Source organism: Equus asinus, chromosome 11 (genome assembly GCF_041296235.1).
Source record: "Equus asinus isolate D_3611 breed Donkey chromosome 11, EquAss-T2T_v2, whole genome shotgun sequence".
NCBI classification, from domain to species: domain Eukaryota; kingdom Metazoa; phylum Chordata; class Mammalia; order Perissodactyla; family Equidae; genus Equus; species Equus asinus.
Genome location: NC_091800.1, coordinates 38,383,471 through 38,395,910, shown reverse-complemented (window position 1 = coordinate 38,395,910; position 12,440 = coordinate 38,383,471).

Below are 12,440 nucleotides of genomic sequence, written 5' to 3'. Positions count from 1 at the left end.
ATTGATATTTCCTTTATTTAGATTTTGGTATATAATCTCTGTCTTGTTTTATTATTTTTTCTTTTAGCTTGTTTTAAATTTGGACTGTTACTGTTTTTCTATGCCACAGTGATATATGTATGCATGATAGTTTATTTTTTCTATTAGTATTATTAGTAATGTCACTTATAATGTTAAAAGATATGCTTAAAACCAATTTCTTCCAGTTTTAATTACAACTTTTAACATATATATACATATATAGACATGCAAATATACGTGTGTACAGATGTATATATTTATTTAAATTATTGCTGAAACCAAAGGATATAAATTTTAAAAATCCAGAAAACTATTTTAAAAATTTCATGTAGAAATTTTGCTGAATGTAAAGCACTAACTCTTCACTTTTCTATATATAGAATTAAAATATAAAGAGGGAGGTTAACAAATATTTACACAGCTGTTACCAAAAAATGGAAGTTAAATCTTAATTTACCCTATATTTTGTCTTTGATACGAGTAATTTTCCTATAATTCTGAAAGTTCAGTTTAATAACTCCACTGACTATTGGCATGTAATCTTGAGAATATGAATGTTTGTAAGAAGAAATTACATGTTAGAATGCTTGTTGAGTAAACCATTTCTTCATTTAAATGTGTAAAGTATGCTTTTCATTAACCTGCTGACTGTAGATACGCTGATTTAGTTCTGAAAACAGCGTGCAGATTATTGGAGAAAGAAATATATCTGAAATCATTACTCTTTGCAAAATCTGTTTTGCAATTAAAATAAATTTTAGATCACAATGCAAAAATATCATTCTTTCACACTGTAATTCTGTAATGATGATGAAGGAATTCTCACACTTGTTTTCGTTCAAAAGCCATCCTCCAGGTCCTATTTCTTATATTCTCCATCCACCTCTCCATTTATAGAAATGTGATTGCTAGTATTAGTTTTCTATGGTTGTCATAACAAATGCCACATACTTAGTAAGACCCAAACTTAGCATCGTAAAGCAACATAAATTTGTTACTTTACAATTCTGTAAGCTAGAAATCAGTCCCAAATTCACTGGAATAAAATCATGCGTTAGGCCTGCATTCCTTTCTGGGGGTCTAGAGGACAGTCTGTTTCCTTCCCTTTTCCAGCTTCTAGAGACCATCCATATTCCTGGGCTCAGGGCTCCCTTCCTCTCTTCAAAGCCAGGATTGTTGTATCTCTCTGACTCTTCATATTATATCTTCCTCAGCTGGGAAGAGTGATTTGATTGGACCTACTTGGATAATTGCCCCATCTAAAGTTCCTTAACCACACCTGCAAAGTTCCTTTTTGCTGAATACTTATAAATCCATCTCCAATGAATACATTTATTCCTTAATGACAAGCCTGGTATGGATATTCACTTATCAGAGGCTACCAAGACAAATGAGGAGCTAAGAAGTGTTCATTGTAATGACTAGATTTTTACTAGGAGACGTGCTTATAAAACATATTAACAGAGTTTGATAACTGGTGATTCAACACCTAGAGAATAAATTCTAAACATTTTAGTATGGAAGGCAGAGAAAATCTCTCAATCTAACTACCTCTTTAACAGCACTTTATGCTGGTCCCTGCACCCTATGCTCCAAGCTTATGGAACTAGACACAGTCCCTCAATTATGTCTCACCTTTGTGGCTGGAGGCAAAAGATATGTCAGTTATGTACACGTCCCAACAATCTCATTCTAGTTTAACCAGGTGCACATAGAGCCAGTATCTAGGGAAAGAATCCCTGGCTACTCTTTATACCAGGTGACCACTGTGTAAAGATCCAGAGATGGGGACCTGTAGCAAGAATGACGCATGAGGTAGCCTGCTGTGAAAGGATTTAACCCTAGGAGCAATTGTAATGAGCAAACCAATCAGCCTGGTTGCTTCTGAAACCAGATTTAAAGAATGCAATGACAGTTGGCCATTCATTTGCAAAGTTATTATAGTAGATTGCCAATGTAAGTGTGGATACCTATAAAATAAACTATTCAGCCATGAGTGAGTCAGTCTCTGGATAATTCCATCAGTTCCTCATATCAATATTTAAATTCCTGATCATTTATGTACCCTACATCAGTGGTTCTCAAACTTTTTGGCCTCAGGATATCTTTACACGCTTCAGATTATTGAGGACCGTAAAGAGCTTTAGTCAAAGGGATTATATCAATATTCATTGCTTTAGAAAATTAAACTGAGAAATTTTTAAATGTTTATTTTTTATTGAGATATAATTAACATACTACAACATTCATTTTTTAAATTTTTTAATTTTTTGGTGAGGAAGATTTGCTCTGAGCTAACATCTGTTGCCAATCTTCACCTTTTCTTTGCTTGAGGAAGATTGCCCCTGAGCTAACATCTGTGCCAAACTTCCTCTATTTTGTATGTGGTTGGCTGCCATAACATGGCTTGATGAGTGGTGTAGGTCCATGCCGGGGATCCAAACCCATAAGCCCAGGCTACCGAAGTGGAGCTTACCAGTCTTTAACCTCTACACCACAGGGCTGGCCTCAACATTCACCCTTTTAAAGTGTGTCATTCAGTGGTTTTAGTATATTCACAAGGTTGGGCAACTACCAACACTTATTTCAGAACATTTTCATTACTCCATAAAGAAACCCTGAACCCATTAGCAGTCACTCACCATTCCTTCTCCCCCCAGCTACCAGCAACCATTAATCTCTACAACTTTTCATATTCCAGACATTTTATATAAATGGTGACATACTATTAATTTATAAATTCTTTTAAAAACAAAAAAACAAGATCCTATGGCATAATAGATATAAGTTTTCTAAAATTCTAATTTTTGCTTGGAAGCTCAGTTTTATTATAGAAACAAAAATTGTCTGTTAAAATGGCAGGCTCACATAACTCATTTTTGACAAAAAGTTTGCCAACCTCCTGAGTAACCACATAGTCTGCCAGTTGTTCTTTTAAGTAAAATTGATATTTCATTTAGATAAATAAATAGTGGCTAGTTCAGCTCTCTTTCAAACAATCTCACAAGTGCTTTTCCTTGAAACAACCTTAGTACCTGAGTAAGCAGCAAAAATGCTTCTGGGATATGCCTCAGTTTATCAGTGGGATATTAAAGAGTTGCACATTTAAATCAAGATTTAATAGCATTGATAACTTTTAATGCTTCATTATTTTTACCATAAGTGTGTGGCAGTGAAGAATACTGTGACTACCAGGACAGTTGGGGTCACTGCCTTGATTCTTGCCAAGATACCAGCAATTTTACTCATCATTGGTTTTACACCATCACTGTAAATGCCTACACAGTGAAAATGACAAATATCTTGGTGTTGTTAAGAAAATAGTTTTAACACATGCCAACCCCCTCCACCCAAAAGGGTCTTGAAGCTTCCCAGAAGACTATGGACCACACTTAGCACATTCTTTTTAAACTAAAGAGTATCTGATCCAAGGAAAGAAAATAACCTAGCTAATATATTATTTGAATGATATTTCTTTAGCTGGCATGTCTTTCTCCAATTGCCTTCTGCAAAATTTCTCTTTGTTCATGAGAAATTTTCTTTTAAGAGGCCTAGCTCAAGTGGATTTTGTATTCTGTAGCCTTTTTCTTTTTCCATAAGTAGAATTAACTTTAGGGATTTAAATTTTGCAAATGGGAATAGAACTTTAGAATTGTTTTAAACAAATGATTAGGCAGTGTTTTTAAAACTCAGAGCACAGAGAAAACTCAGCTGCAGCTCTTTTCAGATCTGCCATTACTAGTGGAATATCGTCATTACAACCTCTTTAGCATGCTTACAAGCCGGTTGTGAGGTGGTTGTGACAAACACCACTTTAGAGATACAAGTAAGAGCTACATGATGTTTTCTCCTTTGAATCTGGCATGAAATTACACAGACTACCACTTTAAAGAAAAAAGTTTCATATCACTGCATGCCTTGTCAAGGGTGCAGTTGGATGGTGAGGCTTAAGCGTCCAGTTTAGCCGAAGAATTATACAGCAGCATAATCCTTTAGAATGAAACATCCGTGTACATCCTGAGAAATTATTTTCTCCTATGTAGTGCTGAAATACCCAATCCTTTAGAAAATATTTCTAAAAAGACCTTCTTGTACTATGATGTATAAACACTAATGCATCATCTCCAGGCAACATTAGCTTTTGCTTCTGTGAATTTCTTCAGAAATTTCTGATATGGGTAATGGAGATAACTTTTAAAGTTTTAGTTTGACTGTCAAAATACGGGGAGAATCCACTTCTAAGTGGCATTATTCAACTCGATTCAACAACTCTTTATTGCCCACAGTCTATCATCAACAGAATAGATTCTAAAGTTGAAATAGATGTTTTGCACTATGCCACATACATCTGAAAAATACTACATCTGAAAAATTTAAATTCTGTGATTTAAAGTAGTAATAAGTTATTTTCAGCAGTATAAGAAACTTTAATATTTTACTAATGGAATTCCTCATGCCTCTTTAGGAAAAAATTAATTTAGGAAAAAAATGATTTTTATTTACAAAATGTTGAATAGATAGAGAAAATGTAACCTTCTCGACAATTCAAATGTATTCCTCTATATGCTATAGAGACAGGCATATTTTTTAAAAAAGGAATAAATTTAGAAGTAACTTAAAAGCTTCAGATACATATCTAGTATCTATACCTTAAATTGTGCTGTTTTGGTAGAGCTCAGTAAACCCATTAACTTTAAATTTCTTTGCTTCCCAGACTGTCAAGCTGCTTGATATTTGCCCACAAATATATGTTGAACATTTGCTCAATTTAAGACTCTGTGCTAGGTAATCTCAGGTTGCAAACATATAAATGTTGGAGGTTCACCCATGCAGGAAGGTAAAGAAAATAACATCACATATTACATCATATATTACACTTTCACATGTTGTGCCAAGATTAAGAGGTTTTAGATAGTCTCCTATGGTATCGACGGGTGGGTCTGATTTGTCTAGGAGTCAGGATAAATATAATTCTCTTGCCTTGGTGATTGCTTCAAGGAATCCAGACCCAAGTCAATCAGTAAACAGCATGCCCAAGGGCATCAGGGTGGTTCAACACATGTGTAACTCAGGACAAAATTTGATGGCAAAGGGAGGGAAGATCTTCCTTCTCCCTGATGTGAATGATGAAAAATGCACTTGAGGTTGATGGCTGCTTGTGGCTATTTGTGAAGCCAGAGTACCACTGAAGCTGACACATATGGAAGGCAGAGCCTCCACAATCATCAATAACCAGAGCCAAAAGAGGAAAACCTGTTTGAGCCTACCTTACTATTGAATTTTCAGAAACAAGTCAATAAATTCATATTTTTATTTGTTAGTTTTTTTCAGGCCCCACTAAAACATCAAAAGACAAAGATGCTTGAGAGAGATGAATACAGGCAGAAGAAATGTAGTCGAAAAGAGATCAAATGAGAGTTCTTATCTGCTAAGTCAGGGTTGCAAATTTAAATGCTTCAGGGCCAACTCAGAAACCTATATTAATGAAGCAAATCAGGCATAAGATGAAATATAGTGGACAGTAATAAAATATTTTTTATTTTTACTTTTTCTTTACTGCTGATATGTGTTAATGTAAGTCCAGTGCTATTTGATCTTTCTATTTTCAAAAGTTTTAGAAGGTTAAATAAGATGCTTCTCCCAGAGCATTATAGACATGAAACAATAAATAAGTGGTAATTCTTATTTTTTGTTTATTATTTATTATTATTATTTATTTATTTGTACTACTATTTACGAGAATGATGGCAAGACATGTGGCATTCAATAAATTTTAGCTCACCTCTTTCATTCTCAGTTTGACGGGATATATGACAAGAGGACAGGTGGATATAGGACTAGAGAACACATGAGCTACAGTAAACTAAAGATGATCTTAGAAGACTAAAGGTCAGGTCAGGGGTCAGAATTGGAGTGGCTGATATGGGCATTAGAACACAAAGGACAGTAGAAAGATAAAAGAAAGAGTGAAGTTGACAACAAAATGAAGGAAAAAACACTGAAAGACAAATATAGAACCTTATTTATTGGTCAAACATAGTAGTGGTCAAGATCAACATCTTTGAATGTAGACAGTTTAAGCCCACCCTCTACCATGTAATACTTGTGCAAAGTTAGCCAAGTTAATTAACCTGAGTTTTAAATTTTTTATCTGCAATATGGAAACAATCGCAATTCTGTCATAGGGTTTATATTAGGTTAAAAGAGATGCATATAAAATATGTAGTTCAATGTCTGGCATAAATAGGTGCTCAATAAATTTTACTAAATTTATTGTTTTTTATTTAGTGAGGAGTAAAGAAGAAGGACCAGAAAAGAAGAATGAGAAGGAACAGAGGAGGTGCAGTTAAAAGAAAATCAAGATAAAATTACAAACTGAAAGAAGGTGTAGATTTTACATAGTAAGAGAAAACTGTTGGTTGCAGAAAATGTCAAGGAGAAAGAATACAGAGAACAAGTAATTGTGCCTAATAAGTCAGCAGAAAGTTATAGGACATTTCCTTCAAAGGTTCAGTTCTCAATTTGGAAGTGGAAGAAGAAGCCACATAGTAAGGGATTAAGAAATGTGGTGATAGGAAGTTTATATCCATAAACATAAAAGATTATTTAAAATTAGCAGCAAAAACAAGGCAAAAATATGTCTGACAAACCTGATAAGGAAAGTTTTTGTTTTTGTATTTTAATATAAGAGAGACCTGCACATATTCTAACACAGATAGGAGAGGTCTCGGCAGTTTCTGGAAAGAGGAAAGGAATGATGATGTAGGTCCCAGGATGTGCAGGACAAAAAAAGAAATATAGAGGTTAACTTTCACGAGGAACGAGGAAAACATCTCTTCCTTTAAGAAAGCACTAATGGGGGAGGGGAAACATTTTAAAGAGATCAGAGGGTTTAGTGACAGCTGTAAACTGAGACCATGGAACACATATTTCACGATACTGGTTCTTCTCAGTAAATTAGAACATTTGGCCTATTTTTGAGCATAAAGGATATGGTGCATTTAAAGAATACAGAAAAGTCTTGGGCGAGCTGCTTCGGAAATAATGGCATTATCAAGAGATAGTAAAGGGATATAGGAGTGAGATCCCAATTGTAGTATTATTATAAATGTCATTGGCTCTATTTAGTCATGTTCAGGATTTTGCTCTAGAAACTATTTCTTGCGTGGGAGCAGGAAACCAAATGTTTAATGCTGCCTAGTATTTAATATTGGTATGGGGAGCATTGTGGAGTTTCAAATAAAATGATTAATTTTCTTGAGGCATCATAATTGGCTTTGCTGAAATGATTGAACATGGGATCCAGACAAGCTAGAGCAGGACATGAATGCTAAGTGCCTAGAAATTTAAAGAAGGGGAGTGCAAAGAATTGGAGGACTGAAAGTTACCAAATTAGAGTTTTTAAAGTTGTAAGAAACAGATAGAAATAACAAATATTGGAAGAACTACATTGTGTTTTCACTTAGTATTTGTGGTAGAATGTTTGCCAAATGACCTCAATTCTCCACCTCTCCCTGTATCCATGCCTGCCACAGTGTCACAGCACTGTACCTCCCATCAGGAAGTTCAGTCTCTTATCCTACTTTCTGTATTTGAGCTGGCCTTGTGATTTGCATTAGCCAATATAATATAGCAAAAACGGCATTGTGCTAGTTTTAAGCTTAGGTCTCAAATAGCCTTGCATGCTTTGATTTTGTGTCTTGTTCCTGTGCCTTGACCATGATAACATGCCTTGACTGGCCTCTCAGAAAGTTAGATATGAGGAACAGGATAGTCAGCCTAGTTGATCTAGTTGAGGCACAAGATACGTTAGAAATGCCTGCCAAGGTGATCAGAGCTGGCTAGTCAACACACAGCTGAACATACACACGAGTAGACCTTATCAAAACCAGCTCAAGACAGAAGAAACATCCAGCCTACCCATAAATTCAGGACCAAAATAAATGTTCATTGCAGTATGCCACTAGGTGTTGTGGGTGTTTATTACATAATACAATTGGAGTCATAAATGATGCAGTATTTTCCTTTTATAGGTTCAATATAGACTATTCTTGCAATGTATTTCATATGAAACACCTGTTTACCATTTTCTGTGACCCCTTTCATGTGTCAGCTTTCTTCTTAAAGTATGTTTCTCCAAATACATGTAAGATGTGGTACAACCAGTTTGGAGCATAATAGAATCATCTCTTTTTATAAATAAAGAACTACTGATGCCTTCAAAGTTTGATTAGCCATTTGGCAGCCATTTTCTGCTGTTGGCATCTCCATAAGGGAAAAGATAAGCTGGCCTGTGTCTCTAAGGGATGAGCTACTGTTCTTAGGCTTTTGCTTTAACTAAAGGAACATACAGCTTAAACATTATATTGAAAGGTGTCCCATGAACTTTTTAAATAGATACTATATTTGGAGTAAGAAAGAACTGGACAAAAGTTTCATTTCTAACACATACTCTTTGTATAACCTTGGTCAAGTTAGTTTATAGTTTAACTTTTCAACCTTCTCAACTACAAAATGATTGAAGCCTGACTAGCACACTACCAGACACAAACTAAGTGCTTATGTATAATTTTGCTAATGATCCATCTCATCACCTTCAGTCATTTTGGTATTATATTCCCAATTTAATTTTTTCAACTATTCTATAGTCCCTTCCAAAACATACACAAATCACCCTTTAAAAATATGTTTTAAATAGTTTTTAAACTATTTAAACATAAAAAATGTTTTGAATAGTTTTTAAAAAGTTTTAAATAGTTTTTCAATGTTCATTTAAAAATTAAAATATACCTATATCTGTTGTTAATCTATTTATATTAATGTTATTTATTTATGTCCTTTCTTATTCTAAAGAAATTTAAGGAGTTTCATAAAATACAAGAAACTCTAGCAAAATAACAAAGTAGAAGCTTGTGGCAAAGAGATCACCATGATAGTGTTATAAATAGGTCTAGAAATGAGGCTAGAACATAAAAGTTTGGTCACAGTTTGACTCTAACCTCTATAGTAGAAAATTAGAAGAGAAAGTAGGATAAGTGGATGATTCATAATGTCTGTAAGATAAAAGGAAACTAATTTTTCCCAAGTTCCTCCCAAAGAAGACCTTACAACCTAATGAACAAAATTCTCAGACGCATCTTCTGATAAACACAGCTCTGAATTGCATAGGGTTATTTCTTATAATGTCACTCATTATAGGGCTACTGGAATTACAACAAATCACAGTTTAATCAAAATAGTCCTGTGAGGACACCAGTCGCAACAAATGGAAGCAGCGACTAAACTCTATCTCTATGCGGAGGCACAAATCCATGCCATCAAGCAGTATGAAAAAATATATTAAATCTCCAGAACAGAAGGAAAATGATAAGCACCCAGAAAACAGTCCCAAAGATAATGAAATCTATAACCTAAATGACGATGATTTCAAAACTGACATTATTAAAAAACTCAACAAGTTAAAAGCAAATTCAGATAGACAACTCAATGAGTTCAGGAGCTATGTCACAAAAGAGCTTGACACTATAAAGCAGAACCAATTAGAAATACTGGAGATGAAGAACACAATGGAGGAGATTAAGAAAAATATGGACTCTCTGAACAGTAGGGTTGATAATATGGAGGACAGAATCAGCAATTTGGAGGATAGGAATATAGAAATGCTGCAGACAGAGGAGGAGAGAGAACTAAGACTAAAAAGAAATGAAGAAACTCTCCGAGAATTATCCCACTCAATTAGGAGATGCAATATAAGGATTATAGGTGTACCAGAGGGAGAAGAGAAGGAGAAGGGGGCAGAAGGCCTGTTCAAAGAAATAATAACTGAGAACTTTCCAAACTTGGGAAGAGAGATGGAGCTTCATGTGACAGAAGCCAGTAGATCTCCAAACTTTATTAACGCAAGAAGACCAATGCCAAGGCATATAGTAGTGAAACTAGCAAAAGTCAACAACAAAAAGAAAATACTAAGGGCAGCCAGGCAGAAGAAAATAACTTACAAAGGAAACCCCATAAGGCTATCAGCAGATTTCTCAGGAGAGACCTTACAGGCTAGAAGAGATTGGAATGAAATATTCAAAACTCTGAAGGACAAAAACCTGCAGGCAAGAATACTCTACCCAGTGAAAATATCCTTCAAATATGATGGAGAAATAAAAACTTTCCCAGATAAACAAAAGTTAAGGGAGTTCATCACCACAAAACCTCCTCTTCAAGAAATGCTCAGGAAGAAACTCACTCCTGAAAAATCAAATAAAGGGAAAGGGGTTACAAAATCCAGAACAAAGGAGATAAGCAGAAAGACAATAACACAAAGTAACAGCTCTCCATCAGGACAAAATGCAAAAGAACCAGAAAAAAAGTGATAAAATGGCAACAGTAGGCCCCCACTTTTCAATAATCACTCTAAACGTGAACGGATTGAGCTCTCCAATCAAAAGGCACAGCGTGGCAGGATGGATCAAAGAACAAGATCCAACAATATGCTGCCTCCAGGAAACACACCTCAGGCCCAAAGACAAACACAGACTCAAAGTGAAGGGATGGAAGACAATACTCCAAGCTAATAATGAACAAAAGAAAGCAGGTGTTGCCATACTTATATCAGACAAAGTAGACCTCAAAGCAAAACAGATAAAGAAAGACAAAGAGGGGCAGTATATAATGATAAAAGGGATGCTCCACCAAGATGACATAACACTTATAAATATATATGCATCTAACACAGGAGCACCAAAATTCATAAAGAAACTATTAACAAAACTAAAAGGAGACATCAACAGCAATACAATAATAGTAGGGGACCTCAACACCCCATTAACACCAATGCACAGATTATCCAGACAGAAAATCAACAAGGAAATTATAGAATTAAATGAAAAATTAGATCAGATGGACCTAATAGATATATATAGGACACTTCATCCAAAAACAGCAGTTTACACATTCTTCTCAAGCGCGCATGGAACATTCTCAAGGATAGACCATATCTTGGGAAACAAAGCAAACATCAATAAGTTCAAGAGGGTTGAAATAATACCAAGCATCTTTTCTGATCATAATGCTCTGAAACTAGAAATTAACTACAAGAATAAAGCTGGCAAAGGGCCAAAAATGTGGAGACTAAACAACATGCTACTGAACAAACAATGGATTATTGAAGAAATTAAAGAAGAAATCAAATATTATCAGGAGACAAATGAAAATGAAAACACACCATACCAAATTACTTGGGACGCAGCAAAGGCAGTCCTAAGAGGAAAATTCATTGCAATACAGGCTAACCTCAATAAGCAAGAAAAATCTTACATAAACAACCTCAAATGACACCTAACGGAACTAGAAAAAGAACAACAAACAAAGCCCAAAGTCAGTAGAAGGAGGGAAATAATAAAAATTAGAGCAGAAATAAATGATATTGAATCAAAAAAAGACAGTAGAAAGGATCAATGAAACAAAGAGTTGGTTCTTCGAGAAAATTAAAAAATTGACAAACCCTTAGCCACACTCACTAAAAAAAAAAAGAGAGAAGTCTCAAATAAATAAAATTAGAAAGGAGAGAGGAGAAATCACAACAGATACCGAAGAAATACAAAGGATCATAAGAGAATACTATGAAAAACTATACGCCAACAAATTGAACAACCTAGAAGAAATGGATAAATTCCTAGACTCTTACAACCTCCCCAAACTGAATCAGGAAGAAATAGAGAATCTGAATAAACCAATCACAAGTAAAGAAATAGAAACAGTAATCAAAAACCTCCCCCAAAATAAGAGTCCAGGACCAGACAGCTTCTCTGGAGAATTCTACCAAACATTCAGAGAAGATTTAATACCTATCCTTCTCAAACTATTCCAGAAAATAGAGGAAGATGGAGCACTCCTTAATACATTCTATGAAGCCAACATCACCCTGATCCCCAAACCTGACAAGGACAACACAAAGAAGGAAAACTACAGGCCAATATCACTGATGAATACAGATGCAAAAATCCTCAACAAAATTTTGGCAAATCAAATACAGCAATACATCAAAAAGATTATACACCATGATCAAGTGGGATTTATACCAGGGACACAGGGATGGTTCAACATCTGCAAGTCAATCAATGTGATTCACTACATTAACAAAATGAGAAACAAAAAGCACATGATCATCTCAATAGATGCAGAGAAAGCATTTGACAAGATCCAACATCCATTTATGATAAAAACCCTCAATAAAATAGGTATAGAAGGAAAGTACCTCAACATAATAAAGCCCATATATGACAAACCCACAGCCAACATCATACTCAATGGACAAAAACTGAAACCCATCCCTCTCAGAACAGGAACAAGACAAGGGTACCCACTTTCACCACTCGTATTCAACATAGTACTGGAGGTTTTGGCCAGAGCAATTCGGCAGGAAAAAG